The sequence below is a fragment of the Microtus pennsylvanicus genome, chromosome 2, assembly GCF_037038515.1.
Source record: "Microtus pennsylvanicus isolate mMicPen1 chromosome 2, mMicPen1.hap1, whole genome shotgun sequence".
In the NCBI taxonomy this organism is placed as follows: Eukaryota; Metazoa; Chordata; class Mammalia; order Rodentia; family Cricetidae; genus Microtus; species Microtus pennsylvanicus.
In genome coordinates this window covers 18749385-18764160 of record NC_134580.1, presented here as the reverse complement: position 1 = coordinate 18764160, position 14776 = coordinate 18749385, and positions in this window count along the sequence as shown.

Genomic DNA, 14776 nt, shown 5'->3' with positions numbered 1-14776 from the left:
ACATGGTCACAAGAGTGTCATCAAGCTCAATCTCCTAGCCAACAGGAAGACAAATTTCAATATTTACTGAATATTCAACAAAGTGCTTTAAGTATGTGGCATAAAAACAAGAGATCTTGACAGAGGTTATACCACTGTTGTTTTTCTGTTCAAGATTTCATGTAATGATGATAGCAATGGCAATCCATGGTATTAATTATCACCATTGAGGTCCACAATTTTCTAATTCTAAAGGTGATAATTCTTATTTAGCTAATAACTAATAAATGAGAAAGTAGGGTCCTGAACTGTAACTCTGCTTTGTACCTCCAGGATTTCAAATAATTCATGAAAGAAACAAATTAGCCAATGGAAGCATACCTCTAGTTGTAATAAAAGAGTGATCTAATTGTTAGAACAAACCTAGGTTAGATTGGGTCTGAGTCAAATTATTGTAGTGATTTTCAATATAGTCTTGATGAAAGGAGAAAGAAAGTGAGTGAGCAGTTGGGATGGGACCTCACAAATGAGTACCTCTGCTCGTTGTTCTTGACAGGTCTGTCTTTGACAGAAACTGCAATGCTCTTGGTCCTGTCATTCTATCAGCCCTGGACAGAAGCCAGAAATAACAAATATGTTTGGGGGTAGTCATTTGTCTTATGGTTTCTCATTTTTATATGTTTTCTCCTCTTTCATAGAAAGATAGCACAGCTGCCTAGAAATTACAGGAAATCAGAGACTTTCTTGGCCCCTAACATTCTGGTCAGATACTGGAATAAAGAAGTCCACAAAACACCGGGTGAGTGGGACAACAGGACTGACCAGCTCAGCTCCATGCCTCATTTCAACAAAGCCTTTGCACTCAGGCAAGGAAGGACCATTAGTGGCAACACATCCTGGGGACCTGTTTCTGCTAGACAGGAAGTCCCCTGCTTTCTTCACCTCAAGTCCACACCTTTGATAAAATCCCTTTTTAAAACTTACCTTTCTGTTATCTGTCAACTTTATACACGTTCATACACGACAACCCAGGTGCCACTGGCCCGGGGTGACTTTGATGGTTCTTGATTGGCCGAGCACACAATTTTGTGTGGCACTTGCCTTTCATTTGAAACAGTCCCTCTAGGAGAGAGGGCAAGGCTAATAAAATGCAGAAGGTAAATAGTAGTCCACGTCAGAGAAAGTTGGAGCTTGTGAAATTCTCAAAAGCCCATTCCACATTTATAAAGGAGTAAACAATTCTGTGTGTGTGTGTATGTGTGTGCATGTGTGAGCACATGTGTGTGTGAGCATGTGAGTTCTAGTGTGTGTGCATACATGTCTGTCTGTGTATGTGTGCATGCACATATGTGTGGGCGTGTATGAGCATGTGGGGGAGTATTATGTGCGTGTGTGCGAGCATGTGTGTGAGCTTGTTTGTGAGCAAGTGTTTGGGTGTGTGTGTGCACGTGTGAGGGAGAGAGAGCCTGTGTATAAGTGTGTGTGCGCACGCGCATGTGTGTGTGTGCATGTGTGTGAGAGTGTATGTGTGTGTGTGTTGCTCCGTGATTCCAACTTTTGTGAGTCCTCACCCATATTGGGGTGGGATTTTCAGTGATGCAGCTACTTTTGAGTGATCCCTGCTCCTAAGTAGCCCCTTACCCTTACTGCTGCTAATAACGCCAGTAAAACCTCATTAGTTCACCAAGTTGAACTTTGGTATTATCATTATTTTAGCCTGTCCTAAGCTACCTTTCTGGAGTGAATAGATCTGTGTGTGTGTGCGTGTGTGTGTGCGTGTGTGTGTGTGTGTGTGTGTGTGTGTGTGTATGTGTGTGTGTGTTTGTGTGCATGTGTGTGTGTGTGTGTTTGTGTGCGTGTGTGTGTTCTGGCACATGCACGTTCATGCATGCACAAGTGTCTCTCCTAGTAAAGTCTCTTGCATAACATTTTGTTCCCCAGGTTGTATCTACAATAAAAGCCTTCCCCTTAAGCATACTATGGAACAGTCATATCATCAATTTATACAATCTTTGGAGATAGACAAGTCAGCAACTCAAGCAGAGCAGGAACCTGGAGGCTGGAGCTGGTGCAGAGGCCATGGAGGAACACTGCCTACTGGCTTGCTGAGCCCGTTTCCTTACAGAACTTAGGACCAGTCCAGGGGTGGTACCACCTACAGTGGGCCAGATTCTCCCCATCAATTTTTTAAGTAAGAATATGCCATACTACAGGATTGGCTGCACCCTGATCTTATAAAGGTATTTTCTCAATTGAGGTTCCTCCCTCTCAGATGACTCTACTAGCTAGTGTCAAGTTTACATAAAATTATCCAATATATATTTCATCTCTGGCAATATAATCTGCTTACAGACATTTCTGTGAACTGCAGCTCTATGAAAAGATAATAAGAAACCTCCAATTCAATAAAGAGTATGAGAAACATATTATCACTTGGGGTAATTTAATCAGAAACTTTTGACACTTTAAATATTTTTCTATAACTTTTTTGCATTTGAAATGTTTTAATAACATAAGGTTTTTCATGACAGTGAGACACACCTGCTCCTGGCAGCATTGATTTACTTCAACAAACAGGTGATGGGCATGGAAGACCCTCCATATAGAGTTTGCTTTCTTTCTGACAAAGCTAGCCACTGGGAAAGAAACTACTTTTGTCTTGAATGCTGACAGTATGCTGTCCAAGTTGTACAGGCAGGACACAAAAGAAGGCAAAATTTTAAAAAGTCGTTTTTTTCATGAGTTGAAGTAAGTAAGAAGCAGCAAGTATGAAAAATAAATCACTTGGATTTTTGTTAAAGACATTCTTGGGTATGTTGAGAAGAGGTTCACACTAGGTGATGACTAAGGATTCAATGTAGGGTCAGGTTCCTACATAACAATGGTAGAAGAATGTGAGCACAGCTTAGCCCTCCAGCACTAACCATTTTCAGGCAGTTTGTGTGTATTACTTTAATCATAGATGTCAAAGAAGTCACTTGTAGAAACGTGTGATATTGTTTTCCCCTACAAATGGTCAAAAGGCATTTTTCCTTACTCCTTTCAAGTAGGCAGTTATAATTTAGGAACAGCTGGGGAAGCAGAGTCCAGAGGCCTGTCTAGCTGGTAATTTGTTTCTGATTTCTGAAGCATTGATTCAGGCCCAGTGGTCGGCATCCCTCAGTGCCGCCCCTTTGTTCTTGTGCAGTGGTGATGGAGGCTTCTATTAGTCATCTTTGCCAGCCAAAGCAGGAAAACAACAACATCAAAAACGAAGAAAGAAACCATTGCTTCCCAGGGGAGGCATACATAGCTGTTGACTTTTCAGATTTTTCTATGTAGTGGAAGATAGATGCTTTAGCAGCTTCAATTTATGTGAACCTAAAGAAACATATGCTTTGTCTGAATGCAGAGGCTGAATGACAGGGATGCTTCCCAAATAATTAAGAAATTTAAGTGAGTTAGAAACACATCTTTCGCCAACCCTAAAATGGCTCCCCTAATTAAGATATATACTTCCCTGCTCCCATATCCACCCTTCCTTTATTCCAACAATCCCATTTCCCCAGTTCTCCCCATCTTCCCCTTCTCACTTTTCTCTCCCCATCTTCTCTTACCCCCATCCCACCCCACCCCCAAGATCCCAATTTTTTGCCTGGCAATCTTGTCTACTTCCCATATCCAGGAGGATAACTATATGTTTTTCTTTGGGTTCACCTTCTTATTTAGCTTCTTTAGGATCACAAATTATAGACTCAATGTCCTTTATTTATGGCTAGAAACCAATTATGAGTGAGTACATCCCATGTTCATCTTTTGGGGGGTGCTGATCTATTGGGAGCTCACCAAGGCCAGCTGGACTGGGACTGAAAAAGCATGGGATAAAACTGGACTCTCTGAACATGGCGGACAATGAGGGCTGATGAGAAGCCAAGGACAGTGGCACTGGATTTTGATCCTACTTCATGTTCTGGTTTTGTGGGAGTCTAGCCAGTTTGGATGCTCACCTTCCTAGACCTGGATGGAGGGGGGAGGACCTTGGACTTTCCACAGGGCAGGGAACCCTGACTGCTCTTTGGACTGGAGAGGGAGGGGGAGAGGAGGGGGGAAGGAGGAGAAGATTGAGAGGAGGGGGAGGTAAATGGGAGGCTGGGAGGAGGCAGAAATGTTTTTTCAATAAAAAATAAATAAAAATAAAATAAACACATCTTTCAGTTTTCAGAATTTTACATAAAATTCTGTGGGAAGTCTTCAAATTATATTGTTCATAATTGTACTGGTAACAAATCCTGGATCTTCCCAAGCCCATGAAACTCCCCCTTTCTCCTTACTACCGAGGGGGTCATGACTATTACTCCTGTTGGCCACATTCTAAAATTGTCAATGGAGTAATTGTTGATCAAAAGACAAATTAGCCATCAAATATGTTTTGGCAGGCCTGATAGAAGAGAAAATGGTTATTTTTGAGAACCTGGGTTTAAGAATCTTTGGGATGGCTCTGCTTGTGTGATTTCAGACACTGGATCTCAAAATCTCAAATGTGTAAAAGTGAGGAAAAAAAAGAAATTCTGATTATTATGGTTATTATGAAAACCTCATGGCTAGATATTTAAAATATCAAATTAAAAGAGATCTGTTACACATGCTATAAATTATAAGGTGTTTGTTTAGCTTCTAGGTACTTAGGTACCAGTTCCAAGGTACTTGTTTAATTTCACTTCAATGTGGCTAAGCTATGACATTCAGTTATTGATCAGATGCTTTGTCTAGCTGTTGCTATAAAGGTATTTTGTTGAGTGAGACTACTCATTCATTTCAAGTCCACCCAGACCCGAATAATTACAAAGAAACTATATTAATTACAAGACTGCTTGGCCAATGTCTTATGCATATTTCTAGCTATCTCTTACATTTTATATTAACTCATTTATATTATTCTGTGTATTGCCATGAGGCTGTGGCTTACCAGATAAAATTTCAGCATCTCTCTCCTTCGGCAGCTACATGGTGTTTCTTTGATTCCATCTACTATGTCTCTATATCTATGTTTGGATTTTCTGCCTGGCTTTACTCTGCTAAGCCATTGGCTGAAACAGCTTCTTTCCTAACCAATAGTAATAAAACACATTCACAGCATACAGAGGGGAATCCTACATCAGTATTTCATAGATGTGATTACTGATGCAAAACTCAGCTCTCCTCCCAAAGGGAATAAGTAGTTGACAAATATGAATGATGGTAACGTGAATGTTCCTAGTCACAGAATAAATGGTAACAATGAATCTGTGCATTTACCAAATATGTTAGTGGTGATGACAGTTACTAGATTCTAGCAGAGTGACAAAGCCTCTGCTAGACATCTATTTCAGAACTACCTATGGCATTCTCATTTTCATAGTTAGTAGTTTATGCTTAGTAATCTGTTACATCAGGTCCTGATTCAAGAAGTAGAAATTTGACGTGGACTTAAACAATGAGGCACTTCTTTGTTTCCTGATCAATTAATCTAGAAAGAATGGGGGGAGGAAATGATAATGGAATAATAAATAGAAATGAAATAGAAATACATCTTTCAATTTTCAGAACTGAAAATTTCCTATTGCTGTGATAAAATAAATGCCCAACCAAAGCTAATTAACAAAGGAAAGTTTTGTCTTAGTGCGCAGTTTGGGGGTGCAGCCCATCACAGCAGGGAAGCTGAGGCAGCAAGAGATGAAGGTAGCCGATAGCTTTGGATCTATAGTCTAGAAGCAGAGAGCAATGGCTATGATGCTCAACTACCTTCTGCCTGTTTTATCTATTCCAGGACCCAATCCTAGTGAATGGTGTCATCCTCTTTAAGGGTGGGCCTGCCCAGTTCTAGTAGCCTAACCAAGATAATCCCTCAGAACTATGCCCAGAGGCTTACCTAAACTAAGGAATTCCTCAGAAGTGTGCTGAGGACACCTGGCCTCTTAGGTGTTTCTGGGACATATCAAGTTGGCAATCAAAACTATCCATCACAGAAGGCTTCAGTTTTTATTTGATTTAGAATCCCAGGTAGTGAACAGAGATTATTTTTAAGATATGGTTTATTTGATTGTGGGGTCTAATAAGTTTATTTACTTATCTGCTTCTCTCTTTCTCATTCCATTCATAACACTATCTATAACTATATAATAATTATAACTATATAATAGTTATAGATGATAGGTAATATATAATATGCAACTATATATTATCTATTTCTGTATACCATCTATCTCTTTACAGCCCTTGGAAAGTACACTAAAATATGATATCCAAAGGGGTTATACCAGCTTGCACTCCCACCAGCAATGCAGAAGTGTTCCCTTTTCCCCAGAATCTCTCCAGTATAGGCTGTCATCAGTGTGTTTGATCTTGGCCATTCTTACAGGTGTAAGATGGAATCTCAGAATTGTTTTGATTTGCATTTCTCTGATGGCTAAGAATGGTGAGCATTTCCTTAAGTGTCTTTTAGCCATTTTAGATTCCTCTGTTGAGATTTCTCTGTTCAGGTCTATATTCCATTTTTTATCGGATTATTTCTTCTTTTGATGATCAACTTCTTGAGTTCTTTGCATATTTTGGAGATCATCCTTCTGTCCAATGTGGGGTTGGTAAAGATCTTCTCCCATTCTGTAGGCTGCCATTTTATCTTGTTGCCCATGTCCTTTGCTTTACAGAAGCTTTTCAGTTTCAGGAGGTCTCAGCATCTATGCTACTGGGGTTATATTTAGAAAGTGCTCTTCTGTTCCAATGCATTCAAGTGTACTTCCCACTTTCTCTTCTATGAGGTTCAGTGTGGTTGGCTTTATGGTGAGGTATTTGATCCATTTGCACTTGAGTTTTGTGTATGGCAATAGATATGGATGTATTTTCATTCTTCTACATGTTGATATCCAGTTTTTCCAGCACCATTTGTTGAATATGCTTTTTTTAAATCCATTTTATATTTTTTCTTCTTTGTCAAAGATCTGGTGTTCATAGGTGTGTGGATTAATATCCGGGTCTTCAATTCAGTTCCATTGGTCCTCCTGATTGTTTTTATGCCAGTACCAGGCTGTTTTCAGTACTGTAGCTGAATAGTAGAGTTTGAAGTCAAGGATTGTGATGCCTCCAGAAGTTCTTCATACAGGATTATTTTGGCTATCCTGGGTTTTTGCTTTGAAAATCTTGTAGAATTATGTGCTGAAATTTTTTCTGAGCTTCTTCTGGTTGGGAGAGTTTTGATGACTGTTTCTATTTCTTTAGCAGTTATAGGTATATGTAACTTGCTTATATGATCTTGATTTAATTTCAATAAGTTATATTTATCCAGAAAAATTGTCCATCTCCTTTAAGTTTTCCAGTTATGTGGAGTACAGGTTTTAGAAGTTATGATCTGGTAGCTCTCTGTATTTCCTCCATGTTTTTTGTTATGTCCCTCTTTTCATTCCTGATTTTTCTAATTTTGATATGCTTTCTATGCTTTTGGTTAGTTTTAGATAAAGATTTGTCTCTCCCCTAGCTCACTGGTGGTAGTATTTGTGGTTTAGGAAGTCTTCACTTCCCCCAGACAACTTATCCCTGTGCATTTCAATCAGATATGTGACCCCCAGTCTTTTCAAATCCCATAGAAAGCCCTCGAGAAATATAACAGGGTTGTTGGGGGCTGTATAGGGAATGACTGAGCTCATTGCCTGACACAGAACATCGAGGAAAGATAGATGACTAAGCCTAGGAGAAAGGTAAAGTAACAGTTTTATCCCTTCAGGATGGAAGGAGCCCTAAAATCTGGAAGCTGACAACTTAGATTGAGTATTTTATGAGTCCCCAGGGCCCTCCCCTCTCCCCTACTGCTACTGTTTATGTGCCCACCCCCATGTCTTCCTGACATTTCTTCTCAAAATAACCAAGAAGCTGCCATCCATCTCAGTGGTCCAGCTTTGCTTTCCTTGTCTTCCTATCTTCCTCTGATTCTTCACACATTCGTTATTTAATAAATATTTTTAGAAGTGTCTTCCCATTCACTCTACTATATTTTTAAGCCAGTTTGAAGAAACTCTGATATCGGCTTATCACTTTCTACATTTGCTCATAAATGGTTTCTTCATGGCCTCTATCCTACAAGGAATTAGGAGCAAAGATTATTTTTAGTGCAAGGGAGCCAGAAGTAACCACAGATCTTAAGAACAAGCTTAGAAATAAATAGTCACAATACCACACAGGCCAAAGAGAACTCGGGAGCCAGAGATACAATACCTACCCTTGCTTTCTCTGTAATGGGCAGCGTGCATGTATGGGCATGAGTTGAATAGTATAAATAGGGAATGTGAATATATTCCACTTATAGAAACAAAAGCCAATGTGTGTGTGTGTGTGTGTGTGTGTGTGTGTGTGTGTGTTTGTGTGTGTGCGTGTGTGTGCGTGTGTGTGAAGTGTGAGTTCAGATCTCTGCTTCCTTCAGGCACAACTACTGGTGAGCATTAGCAAAGTCTCTTCACAGCAGTTGGCTTCATCTTCCCACCTGATCACACGGACCATTTCAGAAACCCAAATGCAAGTCTTAATCACAAGCCTGGAGCATCAGTGGAGAGTCAGCAGCATGCTGAGGGCATGTCGGCCCCATGCTCACATTCCTTTATTCTGGGGACTTGTATTGATTTCAGCTTTGGAAATGTTCTTCGTCTCCAGCCTGGAATTCAGACTGCTCTCAGACACCCTGGAGAACTGCATTTCTAAACCGAAGGGACACAAACTTCTGACCTTTCCTGCTTCTCTTTTTCTCAAAACAAAGTGTAAAGTTGTCATCCAATGAAATATTCAACAGCATTGCTGTGGAAATAAATTTATGTAATTCCTTTCCTGGATTTAACTAATATTTCGCTCTTCCTTTTTTTTGATTAGAAGTTATGACATGGAGACTCAGAATACATGGTGAAATAGACCTCTCTGGAGCTCTTCTTCTGACTGCTGGGAGAATAAACATAAAAGTGGACAATGGCTAGTCTATGTGACAGCAGGAGTCAATCACACAAGCTCAGCAGCAGGCAGGAGAGGTCAGGACTAAGCAATTACCAGTTTTTCTGATGTTTGCTTCCTCATTCAAATCAAAATGACTTGTTGAAAGCCAGCTATGCCACCTCCAAAGAATCCATTGTAAGGAACCCATGTCCTTAGCTGGACAGCTCGCACAGGCTCTCAGCTCCAAGGGGACATTCCCAAAACCTGCTTTTTCTGTTTTAACTATAATTCTGTACTATTATAAGCCAGACTTTCTTTTCCTGTCAAATCCAAGAGATGATGGCTGACTCCCACATGATGGGAAACACTAAACAAATACCTTCTTTTTCTGTAAATTGTTTCTATGTGCAATGTTCTTTCAGGCGCCTGCACAACTAAGCATACTGTCAAACAGCCCGGATGGTATCGTAAAACATTCATTAGGTTTTGTAAGGTGCTCAGGCACCAAACACCCATCCCAAATGTCCATCTGTGCTAAAATTTAATCAGACTAAGAGCAAGAAACAGAAGGCAAAATCTGTTATTGTGTCTCTGACTGAGTCGTGTTATTGATTTTGACTTAAATCTTTTTTTTCCTTTTAAACACTGTCTGGCCCATTAGTTCCAGCCTCTTATTGGCTAGCTCTTACATATTAATCTAACCCATTTCTAATATCCCTGTAACACCACGAGGTGTCTTACCAGGGAAGATCTTAACCTGTGTTTGACTTAAATCTTAACATAATAGTAAGTTTATTTTACTTAAACAAAATAATGAGTTCAAAAACAAAGTGAAGTAATGTACCCTTTGAAGTCAAATCAGAATCCGTGAGTCCTGAAGGTTGACAAGGAATACCTGCCGTTGTATATTATCAGACCCTCAGCTGGACCACAACAGAGGTCCACTTCATTGAAGATTTGTTTCTGCCACACTTTATTTTATTCCCTTTTGTCCCTTTTCCCCACTTTTATGGCCCTACTGATGTAATTAGTATCTACACCATGGCTCCCATTTCATTAGCAGTTCAGACCCATTCTATCCTCCACAGAGAAATTATGCTAAAATGTTATTTTACACGTCATTGTTGAGTTTGAGGTCTAGCACTCATCGAGTCTTTGTATGTGCCCGTTAACACTGCCTGTCATTAAGTCTCCTTAATTCTTCCTTGCAGCTCCGGGAAAACAGTGCTAAGAAAATCTCTTAATATAATATCCTGATTATAAGGTTAGTTTTGGTGGCTTGCAGCTCCAGGGTCCTCTCTCAGGAAATACTATGGTCTAGGTATTGATCTCATATTTGGTAAACACTCCATACATATATTTTGTGTATGTGTCTGAGTAAAATGCCTTAGTCATTCTTCTATTGCTGTGAAGGGACACTGTGACTCAGGCAACTCTTACAAAAGAAAGCATTTAATTGGGCTTGCTTACGGATTCAGAAGTTTGGTTCCATGGCAGCTCACAGAGAGATAGAGAGCTGGAAAATAGCTGAGAGTTCTACACCCAGATCTGCAGGCAGCAGGGAAAGAAAGCCACAGGGCCAAACTTCAAAGCTCACACCCAGTGGCACACTTTCTCCAACGAGGCCACACCTACTCCAGCAAGGACACACCTCTTAATATGCTAGTCCCTGATGATGAAGCCATTGACAAGGTTTACAATACCAGATATGAAATCCTTCCTGTGGAGCAAGCCTAAAATCCAGTAACAAAGTGGTTGGTTATTCCCATAACCATCCTGCAACTATTGCACTAATGAGTTCATCTTCTTTGGTAATTCAGTATTTTGGCTTGCTGAACTCAGTGTTGGGTAAAACTATTGAAGTCATTTCATGCTCAGCAATCTATGTGGCAACTTACAACAATGTGAAAGCCAACCAGCAGATAGAAAGTTTCCTGTTCAGTTCAAGACTGAATTGTCTATGTCTGACAAGGGAGTGTGGTGTCTCCAGTAATAGGATCATGCCATCTAGTTATGGTGGGTACCTAAGAGTAATAGCAATAACCTGCATTATTTTATGTATTATTTTATGTACTCTTAAGACCTGTGCCTGTGGCCCATAAGTCTTAAGAGAACAAAACAAAAGTCTTACAGCTTAATACAACAAACTAATAAAAAATATAACAAAAAACAAACATAATAATTTGTTTTAGGTCCATGTCTCTTGCCAACCCTAAGATGGCCCCCTTAATTAAGATATGTGCTTCTCTGCTCCCCTATCCAGCCTTCCTTTATCCCAATCATCCCGTTTCCCCAAGTTCCCCCCATCCTCCCCTTCTCACTTTTCTCTCCCCATCTCCCCTTATCCCCCTCCCACCCCACCCCCAAGATCCCAAATTTTTGCCCGGCAATCTTGTCTACTTCCCATAACCAGGAGGATAGCTATATGTTTTTCTTTGGGTTCACCTTCTTATTTAGCTTCTTTAAGATATCAAATTATAGACTCACTGACCTTTATTTATGGCTAGAAACCAATTATGAGTGAGTACATCCCATGTTCCTATTTTTGGGTCTGGGTTACCTCACTCAGGATATAGAGGGGCTCCCAGGTGCCCAGGGCGATATCCCCAGTTAGTTCCTGGGGCAGCTGGGGATAGGGAACCTGAAACGACCCTATCCTATAGCCATACTGATGAATATCTTGCATATCACCATAGAACCTTCATCTGGCGATGGATGGAGATAGAGACAGAGACCCACACTGGAGCACCGGACTGAGCTCCCAATGTCCCAATGAGGAGCAGAAGGAGGGAGAACATGAGCAAAGAAGTCAGGACCACAAAGGGTGCACCCACCCACGGAGACAGTGGGGCTGATCTAGTGGGAGCTCACCAAGCCCAGCTGGACTGGGACTGAAAAAGCATGGGATAAAACCCGACTCTCTGAATATGGCGGACAATGAGGGCTGCTGAGAAGCCAAGGACAATGGCACTGGGTTTTGATCCTACTGCATGTGCTGGCTTTGTGGGAGCCTAGCCAGTTTGGATGCTCACCTTCTTAGACCAGGATGGACGGGGAGGACTGTTGACTTTCCACAGGGCAGGGAACCCTGACTGCTCTTTAGTCTGGAGAGGGAGGGGGAGAGGAGTGGAGGGAAGGGGGAGAGGAGTGGGGGGAGTGGGGGGAGGGGGAGAGGAGTGGGGGGAGGGGGAGGGAAATGGGAGGCTGGGAAGAGGCGGAAATTTTTTTTCAATAAAAAAAATAATTTGTTTTAGACTGAATACAGATTTTTTTAAATATTCAGAGAAAGATAAATAACAAAAACAAAGAAAGTTTATAAGATCTGTGGGAACCCTTTAAGTAGGAAAAATGAATTGCAGGAGCCCAAGGAACAAGAAATAAAGAGAGGAACACAAAGAATATTAATGAAGCCATAAGTGAAAATGTGCAAATCATAGAGAAAAAAAATGATCAACATTGATTTTATTCATCCCAAAAAGTTCTTCTCCAGGCCACAATATATTTAACAGAGTGTATTCAGACTAGGGAAGTTTGGGATAAAATATACTCAAAGTACTGAAATAAATTTGAAAAAAAAAGTCAGGCAGGAATGCTAAGAAATAATGTTTGTTGTTGCTTTTGTTTTTTGTTTTGTTCCTGTTTTGTTTTCTGGCAGGGGAAAACTGAAAGGAATCATTACCTTTAGGCCAGTATCACTGGATATGCTCAATGACGTCCTACAACTAGAAGAAAAAAAATATGCTATCATAAAAGCTTGTATAAAGTAGATATTGACAATAATAGTCAAAGAAAGGAACAACAGATATTCAAACTAACTATAAAATATTTAAATGGAAACAATAGCTCTTATAATAATCTTGGGTATAAATTAATTAAAGTTTCAAACTAAAGGACACAGACTGAACAAAAATTTTAAAATATTCAGTCTAATGCTGTTTGCCAACACTTATAGCACCAGTAACACAGAGGCGTAAAGTGGAAGCACTGAAAAAAAAAACCACTCTTCTGTGCTAATGGAAGCAAAGGTCAAATTGAACTGTGTGCAGCCTGCACACAATAGACTTTCCTACACCTGCTGTGTGAACCCAGTTCCCATAGAATGCTTTATGCCCATGGGAGTAACGCTGCCACCTGACCAAGGAATGTCTGTGGCAAGATGCCTCCTACCAATCAGCAATTCAGGGACATTGCAATAATATCATATTCTGAAACAATATTTGGGTTAGGGCTTTTTGTATGATAAAATGAGACTTTTGTCCCAAAGAATAAACAGGAAAGGACAAAACCGTAAAATCTTAAAGTCACAGAAGGTCTGAATAAATTATAGAAGGCTATGAATGATGGGGTTTAAGGGTGACATATTTTGGAAAATTAAGATTTATAAATATCTAAGGTGATATTTTAAAAAACTTTAAAATGTATGTCCAATCAAGATAACTACTTATATGTTTGCAAATTTCATTAAGTTTTAACCATTTGGAAAAACTTATTCATAATAAAAACTGTGGTAAGGAATTGTTCGGAGTCATGTTAAATAGAAAAATAATTCATTTACAAAAACAAGATTGGAGAGAGAAACCCATTTATAGCTACTATTATATGTCTTCTGTATACATTGTCAAAGGTAAGCCTGAAGGAAACTATTCTTCTTTTTAAAATCTGCTCTCTGGATAGTTCACAAAACCTTTCACACTTTCCCCATTCAGGGAGCTAATTGCAGAAGGACAGCCTCGGCTGGACCATCCATAAAGATTGTACAAATGTCCTTTTCATGAACACAACAAAATGACCTGCATGCTGTACTAAAGGATATCACTAAAGGATACTTCTAGTCTGTTTAATCCTGTGATCGATTCTCAGTATGTTACAGTTTCATTACCACTGCTTAAAATGGCTACTGTTATGCAAAATGAAGATAATCATTTCTTTTTTATTGATAAGACAATAAATTCATCTTGTATATACCACTCATATCAGTTCTTGTTCGGGACTTCCTAGACCCCAATAAAGAGGAATGATCAAGAAATTAAGTTTACAGGAAACTTAGATGCTTGATGCTCCAGTCTCTTTCTTGCAAAACTTCTTTTCTTGTCTAAACCGTAAACACTCTGTACCATCGGTACTTGTCCTTCCATTGCCATTTCAACTACTCCTTTCTTCATGGGAGAAACTAATCCCATAGGAAACAAGCTCCACGGGTCATGTCAGATGGTTGTTTCTCATATTTAACTTTTTGGACCCTTGGCCTTAAGAAGCTGTGGTGTTAGTGGTGGGTTTGTAGTTTCACAGGAGATGAAAAGGATGTTCAGGTGCTGGAATGAAGATTAAAACAATGTCACAAATCATCATAGTTTCACTAACTAATGAGAGCCACCTTGAAGCATCATTGAAATAGAAGCACACCATCCATAAAGTGGAAAGTATGCCTCAGAAGCAACAAGTAACACTAGCTAGTTGTGGACAGAAAAGAGAGAAAAAGAAAAAATAACTTTACACAAGAGGCTGAGAACTTCATTCAGGGGCAGGAGGATTAACTATTGTCCCTGCAACAATGTTCTTTGGGATGTTAGCTATCTTTCATTTTCACACTGTACAAGAGATTTATCAACCATTGGTCTTTATTGTGAGTTCAGCTGTAATTGCTTCTCCATGGTTGCTAAATTGTACTTTCATATATTATGAAACTGCTATTGGTTCCATTAGATGATGCAAGAATGAATTTTAGATATTTAGCCAAAATTGTATGGGAGGCCATTGGAAGAATACCTCTGATCAGATTTTAAAAAAAAAAGATCTACGTTTTACTACTTTTAAAGACCTTAACTTTATATATGATACACAGATATTTTTTATTCTAATGCCATTTTAAAAG